This window comes from Hibiscus syriacus, unplaced genomic scaffold (genome assembly GCF_006381635.1).
Source record: "Hibiscus syriacus cultivar Baekdansim isolate YM2019G1 unplaced genomic scaffold, ASM638163v2 tig00113716_pilon, whole genome shotgun sequence".
In the NCBI taxonomy this organism is placed as follows: domain Eukaryota; kingdom Viridiplantae; phylum Streptophyta; class Magnoliopsida; order Malvales; family Malvaceae; genus Hibiscus; species Hibiscus syriacus.
The window spans coordinates 214,395-227,729 of record NW_024063466.1 but is presented as its reverse complement, the minus strand read 5'-3'; positions in this window follow the sequence as shown (position 1 = coordinate 227,729).

The window sequence follows — 13,335 nt, the reverse complement described above, 5'->3', positions numbered from 1 at the left end:
GTTGTGCCTTCAATTCTTTAATATGATCTTTGTTGGGTCCTGCAACCAACATGTCATCCACATACAACAATAATATAACAAAATCGTTATCACCAGACCTCTTGAAATAAGCACAAGGGTCTGCATTAAGTCTGTTGTATCCAAGGCACATAATGAAGGAATCAAATCTCTTATACCAACACCTCGGCGCCTGCTTTAGACCGTACAGAGATTTTTTCAACCTGCAAACCAAGTTCTTCTTTTCTTTTTCTTCAAAACCTTCAGGCTGGAGCATATAAATCTCTTCTTCAAGATTTCCATGAAGAAAAGTTGTTTTAACAACTAGCTGCTCTAGATGTAAGTTCAATGTAGCACACATTGCCAAAACTACTTGAACTGTTGTTAGTCGAACCACAGGAGAAAATATTTCATTGAAATCAATACATTCTTTTTGAGCATATCCTTTGACCACCAGTCTTGCACGATACCTCTCCACTTGATCGTAACCATTTCGCTTGATTTTGAAGACCCATTTGTTACCAATTGGCTTCCTTCCTTGTGGTAGTGGCACAAGGTCCCATGTATTATTTTTATGAATGGCTTCAATTTCTTCTTGCATCGCCATCATCCACAGTGAAGCATCTGAGCTGTTTATTGCCTCCTGGAATGTTGATGGCTCACCGTCCTTTGTTAAAAGGTAGTATGCAATATTTCCTTCTATAACATAATCTGAATGCCAATTGGGACGTCTTCTAACACGATCTGATTGACGAGTTGTTGGAACTTCAGAACTCTCAGGTTCTTGTTCATCATGTGCTGGTTCTACTTCAAAGGAATCTCCTTGTTCAAACTCTTTTTCCACATGTATCTGTGTAGTCTCTGACTTTTCAGCGCTATCATCGTCTTCTTTTCTTTGTAGTTTATCTTCTACAAAGATAACATCCCTGTTAATGATCACTTTACGGGCAGTGGGATCCCACAAGCGATACCCCTTTACTCCATTAGCATACCCCAAGAATTTGTATTTCCTGGATTTTGGATTCAACTTTATAATTTCTTGGGCGTTGTACATCACGTACACAATACTTCCAAATACATGGAGGTTTGAATAATCATCTGGTTTATCAGTCCACATCTCCACTGGTGTCTTCAGCTCTATTGCAGTTGATGGAGCTCGATTCACCAAATAACAGGCGGTATTGACTGCTTCTGCCCATAATGATTTTTCTAGGCCTGCATCCCTCAACATTGCTCTTGTTCTTTCTAACAAGGTTCTGTTCATCCGCTCTGCCACTCCATTTTGTTGAGGAGTGTTTGCCACTGTGAACTGTCTTTTGATTATTTCTTTCCTGAAAAAGTCATCAAATTCTTCACTTGTGTATTCTTTTCCATTATCTGTTCTGAAACACTTGATCTTATTTCCATAATCAAGTTCCACCCGCGCTTTGAAGTTTTTGAAAGTGAAAAACACATCTGACTTCTTCTTAATAGGGTACACCCAACATCTCCTGGAGTAGTCATCAATAAATGAGACAAAGTATTTTGCTCCGCCTAGGGATGTAACTGGTGCTTGTCATACATCAGGGTGAACCAATTCTAGAACACTTTTGGCTCTAGAATTTGGCGTGTTGAATTTCAACCGGTGCTGCTTACTTGTTATGCAATGCTCACATAAAGGAAGTGATACATTTGTTAAGCTTGGAAGTAGCTTTTTCTCCACAAGGACTTTCATTCCTTGTTCTGACATGTGTCCAAGTTTCTAATGCCATAGCATTTCAGAATCTGAACTACATGAGGCAACAGAGGCTTCTGCTTCTAGCAAAGTTTCTCCCTTCAGCATGTACAAGTTTGCATCTATCTCTCCTTTCAGCACCACAAGCACTCCACGGAACACCTTCATGATTCCTTTCTGTGTTTCAATCTTGCATTATTATCCAACAATCCGTAGGATAATAAATTTTTCTTCAGATCTTTCACGTGCCGCACATCTCGAACAACTTTAATTGTTCCATCATACATCTTCAATTTGATGGTTCCATCATACATCTTCAATTTGATGGTTCCCACGCCAATGATCTCTAAGGCATGATCATTGCAACTATACACATATCCTCCTGAGACAGGTTCATAATGATGGAACCATTCTCTTCTTGAGGTCATGTGATATATTGCTCCCGAATCAATGAGTCATATGTTCTACCTTCTACGGTGGTTGACGCTTCACAGCAGAGAGCATCTCCATCATCTGAAGTGTTTGCAGTATTGCCTTGTAGATTAGAGTTTTTATTTAGACTCCAACAATCCTTCTTCAAGTGACCATTCTTTCCATAGTTGTAGCACTTTAAATTCTTTTTGCTTCTCGACTTCGATCTACCATGTTTGTGACTGTTGCTTTGGCCACGTTCTATTGATCTCCCTCTCATCGTTGTCAACGCTTTTGCTTGTTGCAGATTTACTTGTCTGTCTTCCTTGTTCTTGCACCGGTTTTCTTCTTGTAGAACAGCAGCTGCAACGTCATCGAAGACTAGACTGATGACATTACTGTTTGTCAAGTTGATGATGAGTTGATCATACGAATCCAATAGACTTTGAATTAGAAGTTCAACACGTTATTGTTCTACTATTTTACAGCTTAAGGATGTAAAATGAGAAAATAAAGTGTTCAGTGTGTTTAAGTGCTCCGTCACTGAAGTAGATTCTGGCATATGAAGAGTGTACAATTTTATCTTAAGGAAATTTTATTGTGCAGCGATGTGGCCTCGTACAATTTGGTGAGATTATCTCATATCTCCTTAGTTGTCTTTTTCTCCTCGATGCTTGACAATACTTCATCTGCTAATGCTATATGAAAGTTTGCCATAGCATTTCCGTCCATTTCGATCCATTTGTTTTCATCTGTGAAATCTACCGGTCTTTCACTGATAGCTGCTAGACAACCATCTTTTCTCAGGATGACCTTCATCTTCAATTTCCACAATGAGAAATTTCTCCTATTGAATTTTTCAATATCAAATTTCGTTGCCATAGCTTCTTTTACGGATAGCTCCCATTATTTCACTATCGTGAATAGTTCTCTGGAACCTTCAAAGAATGAGTAACAACTTCTTACTTTCTTATGTTGGAGGATCCACCTTGGTGGCAACCACAAAGACAATAAGCAGATATTTCACACTCTAATCTAGCTCGGATACCAATTGTTGCGGAAGACGGCTATCGGATTGAGTAAAATCACAACTGATAATTTGATAAAATAAAAATGAAGATAAAGAAGACACAAAATTTACGTGGAAAAACCCTAAATAATATAGGGTAAAAACCACGGGTAACGGTAGAAGTATTTCACTATAAGAAAATAGGAATTACAACTTCTCTCAATCTACCAAGGAGAAAACAATGATAATTCTCTCTTGATAAAAAGGAGAAAACAACTCTCAAGAAACTCTCTAAATTCTCTCTAGTATTGGAAGAAAGCTAGAATGCTTTGGGATGGTTTTGAAGCTAAATGAGTTAGGGTATTTATAGTAGAAGCTTTAAGGACTAATCTTGAAAATACCTTAAATTACAATAACTAAATGTGATATTTTGCCATGTCACTTTTCAACCATTATTAGTGCCAACTATGAACTATTATTGTTACCGACTTACAATGCATTATGAACCATTATTATACATTATACAACTATTATTAGTTGTATGGCAACTAATAGATTTGCATGACAACTAATAGAAGCTGCTATTTATAGGCATAGTGGTTTAGGGTTCTAACCATGAAATAAATAACATTGAGACGCTTCATTTCAGACAAGTTTTCTTTGGCTACTAAAGCTAACACGTCTTCCCTTTTTTTCCATCTCTCCATTTCCCAGGTTTTTGATCAAAGGAATTTCACTCAAGTCGTATTTTAATCGTTTGCCATTAATCTTACCACTACCTTTCATTTTCTCTGACACAACAAATCCTACCGGCTAAAGGGAACAATCTTTGAATCTAAGTCATACTTTATAGGATGATAATAAAAAATATAGGTACGTAATTGTATAATAAAAGAAATACAAATTTTACTTTAAAAAGTTTTAGAAAAACGAAAAAGCCACTCTCTTTTGAGTGACTTAAACAAATATCACATTTGTATTTTATATTTATAAGAATAATTACAGATAATTCTTGCATGATAATAAATATATGCATAGATTTTTAGACAACATAAAAATATAATTATATATAGATTTGATGTTCGAAAATATTTATACCACGAAGATTCTTCCGGCACGTGTGAGTCTCAGCATATACCACAAATCTCTTTTATCTGAGTTGATTGAGAAATTATTTTGTGTCACGTCTCAACCAATTGAAAAGATAAACATAGATCTTTTTTTATGTAATTTTATTTTTCAAATAAAATAATTAAAAATTGTTATTTTCTATTTTTAAATTATTTGAATCAATTTATATAATTTAATTTTTGAGTAAAGTTTAAACTTTAAATAATTTAAAAAATGAAAATTTAACTCTTCTTTTAGGTATACAAATCTGAGACGAGGTGAGTGTTTCTGTATTGGATTTTGCATTTTAATAGGAAATGGTCCATCCAAAACAAACTATCATGGTCGTACGGGATGGTGTTTATGTGACATGAAAGATTCGGAATCATCAGAGCTGTAATATTTTGACTTCTTGTCTAAATAACCGTGGAGGTATTGTTTTCGTTGATTACCGTTGACTCGATTAAATACAAAATTTCACCACTAAAATCTGGGAACAAAAAAATTATAAACTTTTTGTTTTTTAATTAATTCAAAATTTTGATAATTTTCCGTTGATTTGGCGCATATATATATATATAGAAAGTGGTTTGTTTTATTAAAATTAGAAAATATCTAGAATTATAATGAAGATTTACAAGCATAAACTTAAATTAAAATATAATTAGTACATTGTCTTATAACTATTGATACAAAATTAGTTATCTATATCACACATATATATATATATATATATATATAGAAAGTGGTTTGTTTTATTAAAATTAGAAAATATCTAGAATTATAATGAAGATTTACAATTATAAACCTAAATTAAAATATAATTAGTACATTGTCTTATAACTATTGATACAAAATTAGTCACCTAGATCACATAATAACCAAACAAAGAAAATGTTAAAAAACCTAACTAATTTTTTTTGAACAAATCTAACTGCATCGAAAAACGAATCACATAAGATGATAAAGTTATTGAAATATCTAAATCAGAATCAAGCGATACAAGAGTGGTAAATGAAAATATTATGCTCCTTCTCTCTATTCCTACCTCCTTATCTATTTTTTTGACATATGTCTTCTTTACTAAATTATTTTAAACTTTGTTTGTTTTAGTATATATTAATGACTTTTACGTTTTTTCTTTCTTTTGTTTATATTAAAGTATAATTTCTATTAAAAAATATAATTTAAGTTTTCATTGTATAAAAATAAAATACAATAATAATATATAAATTAAATTTAAAATTCAAGTTTAAATTTAAATTTAAGTTTTTTTTTAAAAAAAAGACTCAAAACTAGATTTGATCTTAACCGATTTTTAATTTTAAAATTTAAACTAATTTAAATAATACTACTTAAACTCGTCTAATTAGTTTTATTTATTTATTTATAATAGTTGAACTAAATTTTCAGGTTTAATTTTATTAGTTATTTATATTTATATTCAAAATTAAACTTAGTTTAAACTAAGATTTTTATCGTTAATTAAAAAACAGATCATCATGTTTTAAGTAGTAAGCAGCTTGATATTGTTTAAGCAAATTTTTGTGTTTGAGTCTTTGTGTATGTAGAAAGTAGCCGTTGGGAGACTCATCCACCAAAATCAAATATGTGACGCTGATCGATACGAATTAATCAGAGAGAAGCTTTAGATCCCGGAGGAAAAAAATAACTTTTAATCTCATGAGCTAGTAGAATAAAGGTTTAAATGAATTAATTGAATATAAGTTTAGATGATCAAACTTTTCACTTGGTAAATCAAGGTCGAAGTTTTTTTAATGCATAAAATTATTTCAACTTAAAAAGATTTTATTTATATTCTTTTTGATTACATATTAGAAATAAATTTTACATTTTCACTCTTCGTTATTGTAATAATAAAAAATTATTTTATTTTATCTTGTGTAGATATAAAATATTATAAGTAACATTAAATAAAAAAAATTAACGTTAATAGAAAGTATTATATCTAAAATATAATTATAAGTTATAAAATATTATGACCACTTGGTTTGATTTTCTTATTTGTTTTTGTTATCATTTATTTTCTATACAAATAAAATTTAAAATAAATTTTGAAACAGAAATTGTACTCTAATATAAACAAAAGAAAGAAAACGTAAAATTCATTAATACTAAAACAAATTTAAAACAATCTTATAAAGAAGACGTGTGTCAAAAAACTACATAAGGAGGCAAGGATAGGGGCATAATAAAGGGGCAGGGGATTTTTATTATGAGAAAATTATCCATAAATTGTGTGTTTAAATTAATTTGAGAGTCTAAAATATGGAAGATTAGTATGATAACAAATAAATGTTATAATGATTAGTCGTAGTAATGTCAAATGCAACACTGAGAAAAAAAGATAAACGAAAATAATGACCAAACGACCGAAAACTACCAAAAGGTAGATAAAAACATGTCACGAAAGATAGATATAAACGTGTCACAAAGATAAAGATAAACGTGTCAAAATTAAAAAAAATAGAAAATTAAAAAAAATAGAAAAATAAAGAGAAAAGACAACCGAAGAACATTCAACTAAACAAAATTAAAGAATAAAAAATTAATTTAATTTATAAAAAATACACAAATTATAAAGGAAAAAAGAAAAAGAAAGGAGAGAAGGAAGAGGAGAGCGGTTAGGTTTATTGCTTCATAAAATCATATTATATAATTTACAAATACATTAATTAAAGAAAATTGTGTTATTATTATAACGTAGCAGTTTATATACCTTACCTTGTTGACTATTCAAAAGAGGGGTAGCCAAAGTCTTGGAATTGTGTCCGCAACTGCCAACTGTCTCGTAAAACACAATGCTCATGCACTCAGACCCAAATTAACTTTATATAACTAAAAGTTTCCGTGTGATAATTTAATCATAATGTTTGTGTCGCGATCGTCTTTTAGTTGGGTCCTAAAATTGAGCTTCGATTTGGATTAAATGAATTGGAATCGCCACCGACCATTTAAAACGAATTTAGGTAGGTCAGACACCATCTTACCTGATCTGCATTGTACCAGAAACGTGTCAGGTTCGGGAGTCGATTACGGTCAAGGAAGGATTAGCATCATTGAACCGCCCTTTCGGTACCAATTAATTCATCGGTTGTCTTAATCCCGAAAATCAAAATTTAAATTGAAATTTAAAAATTTAATTCGAATTAATTATCTTTGATCGATTGAAAGTATCCCTAAAAAGTCAAAAGTGTTTGATTGTAAAAATGAAAATAAACATGAGAAAAGAATAATAAAAAATATTAATATAATAATATTAATAAAAAATGAAAAAATAAATAAATATATACATATATATATAAAACAATGTAAAACGAAATAAAAAATATTAAAATTAAGAGAAAATGAAAAATATATATAAAGTAAATAAATAAAAAATGAAATAAAAAGAATAAGTCAAAAGTTGTTATATCTCTCATGTTTTGCTTGTAGAGAAACTGGATTTGCAATGAAAATGCTCTGCCACTCCTCGTGCTTTTAGATACTGGCTTTGGATCCTCCACGCTTATTTTTTGTTATTTTCTTCCCTCAGTTTTTTCAAATCGTTGCCCCTTCCTCTGATTTTGGTTCTACGTTTTTCTCTGTGTCATTTCCTCTTGATGCTTGAGTCTATTTATAGTCTAAAGAAATCTATTTTTAGCTCAGATTTAGAGTCCTACTTGGACTCAAATGCTTCGATTTTAGTATTTTAATAGGACTCAGATACGTTGGTTTTAGTGTTTTAATAGGACTAAAATACGTTAATTTATTTTCTGAATCTCACTAAATCAGGGTTGTTGAACGTGGGGCTTGAAATAATAATAATAATAATAATAATAATAATAATAATAATAATAGTAGTAAATATAATATAATAAAATGTTTTTGTAGACCCGGACAAAAACAGGTGTCTACAACTGCCTCTCTTTGCACATTTTTGTGTTAACAAGAATAGAGAAAAGATAAAAAAGACAACCGGTTTTTGTCCAATTCTATTTGATTTGAGACTTGATAGTGTTTGTTGTGACACTAAGTCGATCCATTGGACACGATATCCTTCTTCTTGAAGTTGAAATCGTGGGTGAATCGAAAAGTGACTCTTTGTTGCCAATCTTGTTCGACCTTGGTCTTCTTTTCGATTTAAAGACCTGGGTGTAAAAATTTGACCGGAAAGTAGTTACTTGCTAATGCAACAAGGTTGATATGCCCTCGAGCTGAATGAAATCGAACTTGAAGGTCTTTGTTGACAGATAACCCTTCTAGCCTTGAGTTATGCTGTAAATGATGTGCCTGTGAGCTGAGTGTAATCGAACTCGAAAGTTTGGTGTCTCAAGAGAAACATTTTCAAAGGTTTTTTTTGTGTTTCAAGAGAAACTGTCTCAAGAGAGACAATTTTGTTTTAAGAGAAACATATTCAAAGATTGGTGTTTCAAGAGAAACTGTCTCAAGAGAGACAAAACTTGTTTCAAGGGAAACTGTCTCAAGAGAGACAAAATTTGTTTCAAGAGAAACGATCTCAAGAGAGACAAAACTTAGTTCCAAAAGAAACTGTCTCAACGGATATGAAATTTGTTTCAAGGAAAACATATTCAAAGATTTTGTTTCAAGGGAAACTGCCTCAAGAGAGACAAAATTTGTTTTAAGGGAAACTGTCTCAAGAGAGACAAAATTTGTTTCAAGGGAAACTGTCTCAAGAGAGACAAAATTTGTTTCAAGATAAACAGTCTCAAGAGAGACAAAACTTTGTTTTGAGTAAATTAGTCTCAAGCGAGACGACCTCTTGTTTCGAGAGAAACAATCTCAAAGGCGATCGATAATCTGCTTGTTCCTGCATGTTAAATAAATCCTTTCAGAAGCTCTAGTCGTTGACTTAAGGAAGTCAAATATGTGGATGGTATGGTTGCTTGTGGGCACGATTCCCTTCATCGTGAAGTTGAAACTGTGGATGACCCCTTCGTTGTGAAGTTAAGCCTTGAATTGGATATCCTTCGTCGTGAAGTTGAAATCCAATGAAAGTTGTGCTGTTTCGATCCTTCGCCGTGAAGTTGAAATTGGATCTGAAACTGGAAAGTTTATTGACAGATACTCATTCCTTGAGTTGGATATCCTTCGTCATGAAGTTAAAATCCAAATCTGGAGATGGATGTTGCTTGTGTGCACGATTCCCTTCGTCGTGAAGTTGAAACCGTGGATGACCTCTCCGTCGTGAAGTTGAGCCTTGAATTGGATATCTTTCGTCGTGAAGTCGAAATCCAAGTAAGTTGTATTGTTTCGAGTCCAATATCCTCCGTCGTGAAGTTAAAATTGACTCTGGAACTGGGAAATTATTTGTTGACGGCCAGCCGCCCCTTCGCTGTGAAGTTGAGCTTGTGTTGTCTCGAGTCTAATATCCTTCGCTGTGAAGTTGAAATTGACTCTGAATGAAACTGAAAAGGTGTTTGTTGACAGTCAGTCGCCCATTCGTTGTGAAGTTGAGCTCGTGCTGTCTTTAGTCCAATATCATTCGTTGTGAAGTTGAAATTGACTCTGAAACTGGGAAGCCCATTCGTCGTGAAGTTGAGCCTCAAATGGCACGATATCCTCCGTCGTGGAGTTGAAATCGTGGATGTGTAGGTACGATATCCTTCGTCATGGAGTTGAAATCGCGGATGGCCCCTTTGTCGTGAGTTGAGCCTTGACTTGAATATCCTTCGTCGTGAAGTTGAAATCCAAGTATTGTATGTTGCGGATGGACACGATTCCCTTCGCCGTGAAGTTGAAACCGTAGATGACCCCTTTATTGTGAAGTTTGGTTTCGAGCTAGATATCCTTCGTCGTGAAGTTGAAATATACTCTCGAGCAAATTGTGTCGTTTTGAGTCCAATCTCATTCGCTGCGAAGTTGAAATTGACTCTGAATGAAACTGAAAAGTTGTTTGTTGACAGTCGCCCCTTTGCTGTGAAGTTGACCAACCACCATCAATTTCCGAATGCGCTTTTAAATCGAGTATCTTTCATCTTGAAGTTGAAATTTGACTCTAAAAGCTATAAAAAATTATATGTGCTAAAAATGATAAATGTGATGCTCTTAAGTATGTCTAAGATGCATGCAACATGAATGAGTTATATCTTTGCTCTTGGATTGGAGTCCCGCGTCCTTTCTAAGGTTTCGATAACCCAAAATGTCATTTTTTGAAATATAGCAACATACTTTTGGTCTTCTGAAATCTTCTATTTGTTCAAGTTTTGTAAGCTCCTCTAACAAAGGTAGTGCAGAAATATCGTCTAAAAATGAAAATCTTGAGTGCTCATGTGAAATTGACTATAACAGGTGTTCCTTAACTCCCTTAGTCCATTTTACCGAAACTTATTGCTTAGATAAATTTGATTTAATTTGCCGTTATCTGGCTAACTGAATCCATAAAGCCAGGGCGTTTAACCAATTGCTTTAGAGGGACAACTTAACATTATAATCAGTTTTATCAAGTTAACTGAAGGGTTCATCTCATCATAAAGTCTTCGGTCGAATAATAGCAGTGGAGCAAACACCGAATTGCCAAGTATTCGAGCAATGTCATGGTTTGAACATAATCTACTCATAAGGCCAGGGCTTTTATGTTTCCTCTATAACCAATTGCCTTAGCGGAATAGCTCAGTTTTATGGATTTAATTTCTTAAGATTGTCAAGAATAACCTGTTATAGCCTAGGTGTTGTTAAAAGTCAAGGAATCTCATATTTAAAGTTCAATTTCCAAGCAACTAACCTAAACTAGATTTACTTACTCGACTATTCCATTTGTGAAGATCATTATCATCACTGAACGTCTTTAAATAGTAATGTCATATGCAAAAGGATGCCCCATGTTGTCCGCACCTTATGAAAAGAAAATGTTACATTGGTTAATTGTAGGAGCAGGGTACGGTGTTTGAGTGTATATCATGGGTAATGTCAAAGTCCTTGTTTTAAATCATGTTACTTCGTCAAAGATCTGTAACTTTGAACCATTTACAGAGTTTCTTAATTCAGTTGATATTCAAAGAATTGCAAGTTTGTAAATGTGATTCATTGCTCGTCATCATTAAAGTAACATAAATTTATTCAAATGTTCTTACAAAAAACTTGAGAAAAAAATGGAAAAAACAAACTCAAACAGAATGCCTCAAATGATGAAATGATATTCCTCACTTGGATGCCCCTAAGTTGTTGAATTCGATCCAGTTCTTGTTATGTATTTTCCGTACGATTCTCTTGAATGTGGAGTAGTTATCGATAGTGCGCCCTGGGACACCGCTAAGATATTCGCAATGAGCGTTCTCATCATACTGCTTGGGGTACGGGGCTTCACTGGGTATGACGACACTACGTGAGTGTTGGTAAAGTTCCTTGTAAGTCATGGAATATGATCGAAATGTTCTCATTTTTTATGAGACATGTGAATAAAAAAGAGAAAAATAATGCGAATGTAAAGAAATGAAAATTACAAAATGCAAAATATGTTTAAATGCATAATGCATGCAATGTTCGAGGCATTGATCCAAAATATGTGTCGGTTATTATAAATAATCCTTATTGGGGACAAAAATGTTTTATCTTTTAAGAGACAAAAATATCCTGATAGCTTCTGGCATGTTGACCAGTCTTTTGCCTTTGTCTGTCACTGGTTGAATAACCTGTCGAACCGCTCTGGCTTCTCTGGATGAACTGTGCAAATATTGAGTTACTTTTTGTACTGGCCCAAGAAGTCTCGAATAACTGCATCTCTGGCATTTATCTTTTGTTGAACTTGTTCCCAACGAATACATCATTGGAGCCCTCAATTGATAGAAACTATGTAAAATTCATTTGTCTGTTTCTTGAATTCGTCAGCAATGGTCTCCAATTTCAGCCATCGTTTTGCCATTGTTGTCTTTGAAGGGACTCCTAAGATCAGTAACCTTCATCTTACCCCTGCAACCTCTGCCACTCAATTCTTTAAAGATAAACTTTCATTGTGCTTGATGCAGACCCGGTTCATTCTGAGTCCTTTATAATGCAGTAGAGTGATATACTCTTCAATTATGGGTACCACGTCTTCTGGATTGAATGTAACTCATAGTTGCCTTGTAGACTGTCCTCTGTATTTTCATCTATTGTATTACAACCCCTTTGTCCATTAATGCATATTATTCATGTCTAACAAACACGTTTTTTGTGGATCAATTCCTTTTTTAAATGATGCGAATGATGTAAACAAAATAAAAGAGAACATAAAATAAAAGAGTTAGTGAGGTAAATCAAAACAATAATAAAAATGAAAGATCCTACCCCGCATGATATCTACCCCACATGCTTTAATTCCTACCCGGACATGATCTCTATCCCGCATGCTAATTTCAAAAAAATCATAACCGCATATTTGTCTAGTTCGCATGCTTTGAACATAAAGCAAAGCAGGAAACAAAGTAGCCTAGGGTTTGGAATGAGGTTTTGGGGTGAGTTCTAATTCCATGTACTCTCCCGATTTAGGTTCTAAAAAAAAGGTACCCGGGTTCTCATTGTCGGTGCCCCCTTGGGCTTGCCAGACCCTTAGTCCTAAGCCCATTACAAGCTCATGTGGACTAAGTTAAACTCGAGAAGAAACATTCCCTTATGCCCGCACGGAGAATAAATTCTCACGAAGGTGTCGCTTTCACCCCCACTTAAAAAGGGTTTGGAGCTCGGATATAGAGTCTAAGATGGAAAACTTTGAAAATCTGAAATCATTGAAAAACGTTAGTACAACTATTTATTTGCAAAATAATCAAAGATAAATAATTGAAATCGAATAAATAAATTAAAATGTAAACTTTTAATTTTCGCTAAAAAGGACATCCGAAAATTAATTTCGGCCTGACTCACTTACCTGTCCCCAGCGGAGTCGCCAAGCTGTCGCGATCGTCTTACCTGATATGCGTTGTACCAGAAACGTGTCGGGTTCGGGAGTCGGTTACGGTCAAGGAAGGATTAGCACCCTTGAACCGCCCTTTCGATACCAATTAATTCATCGGTTGTCTTAATTGCGAAAATCAAAATTTAAATTGAAATTTAAAAATTCAATTCGAATTGATTATCTTTGATCGATTGAAAGTATCCC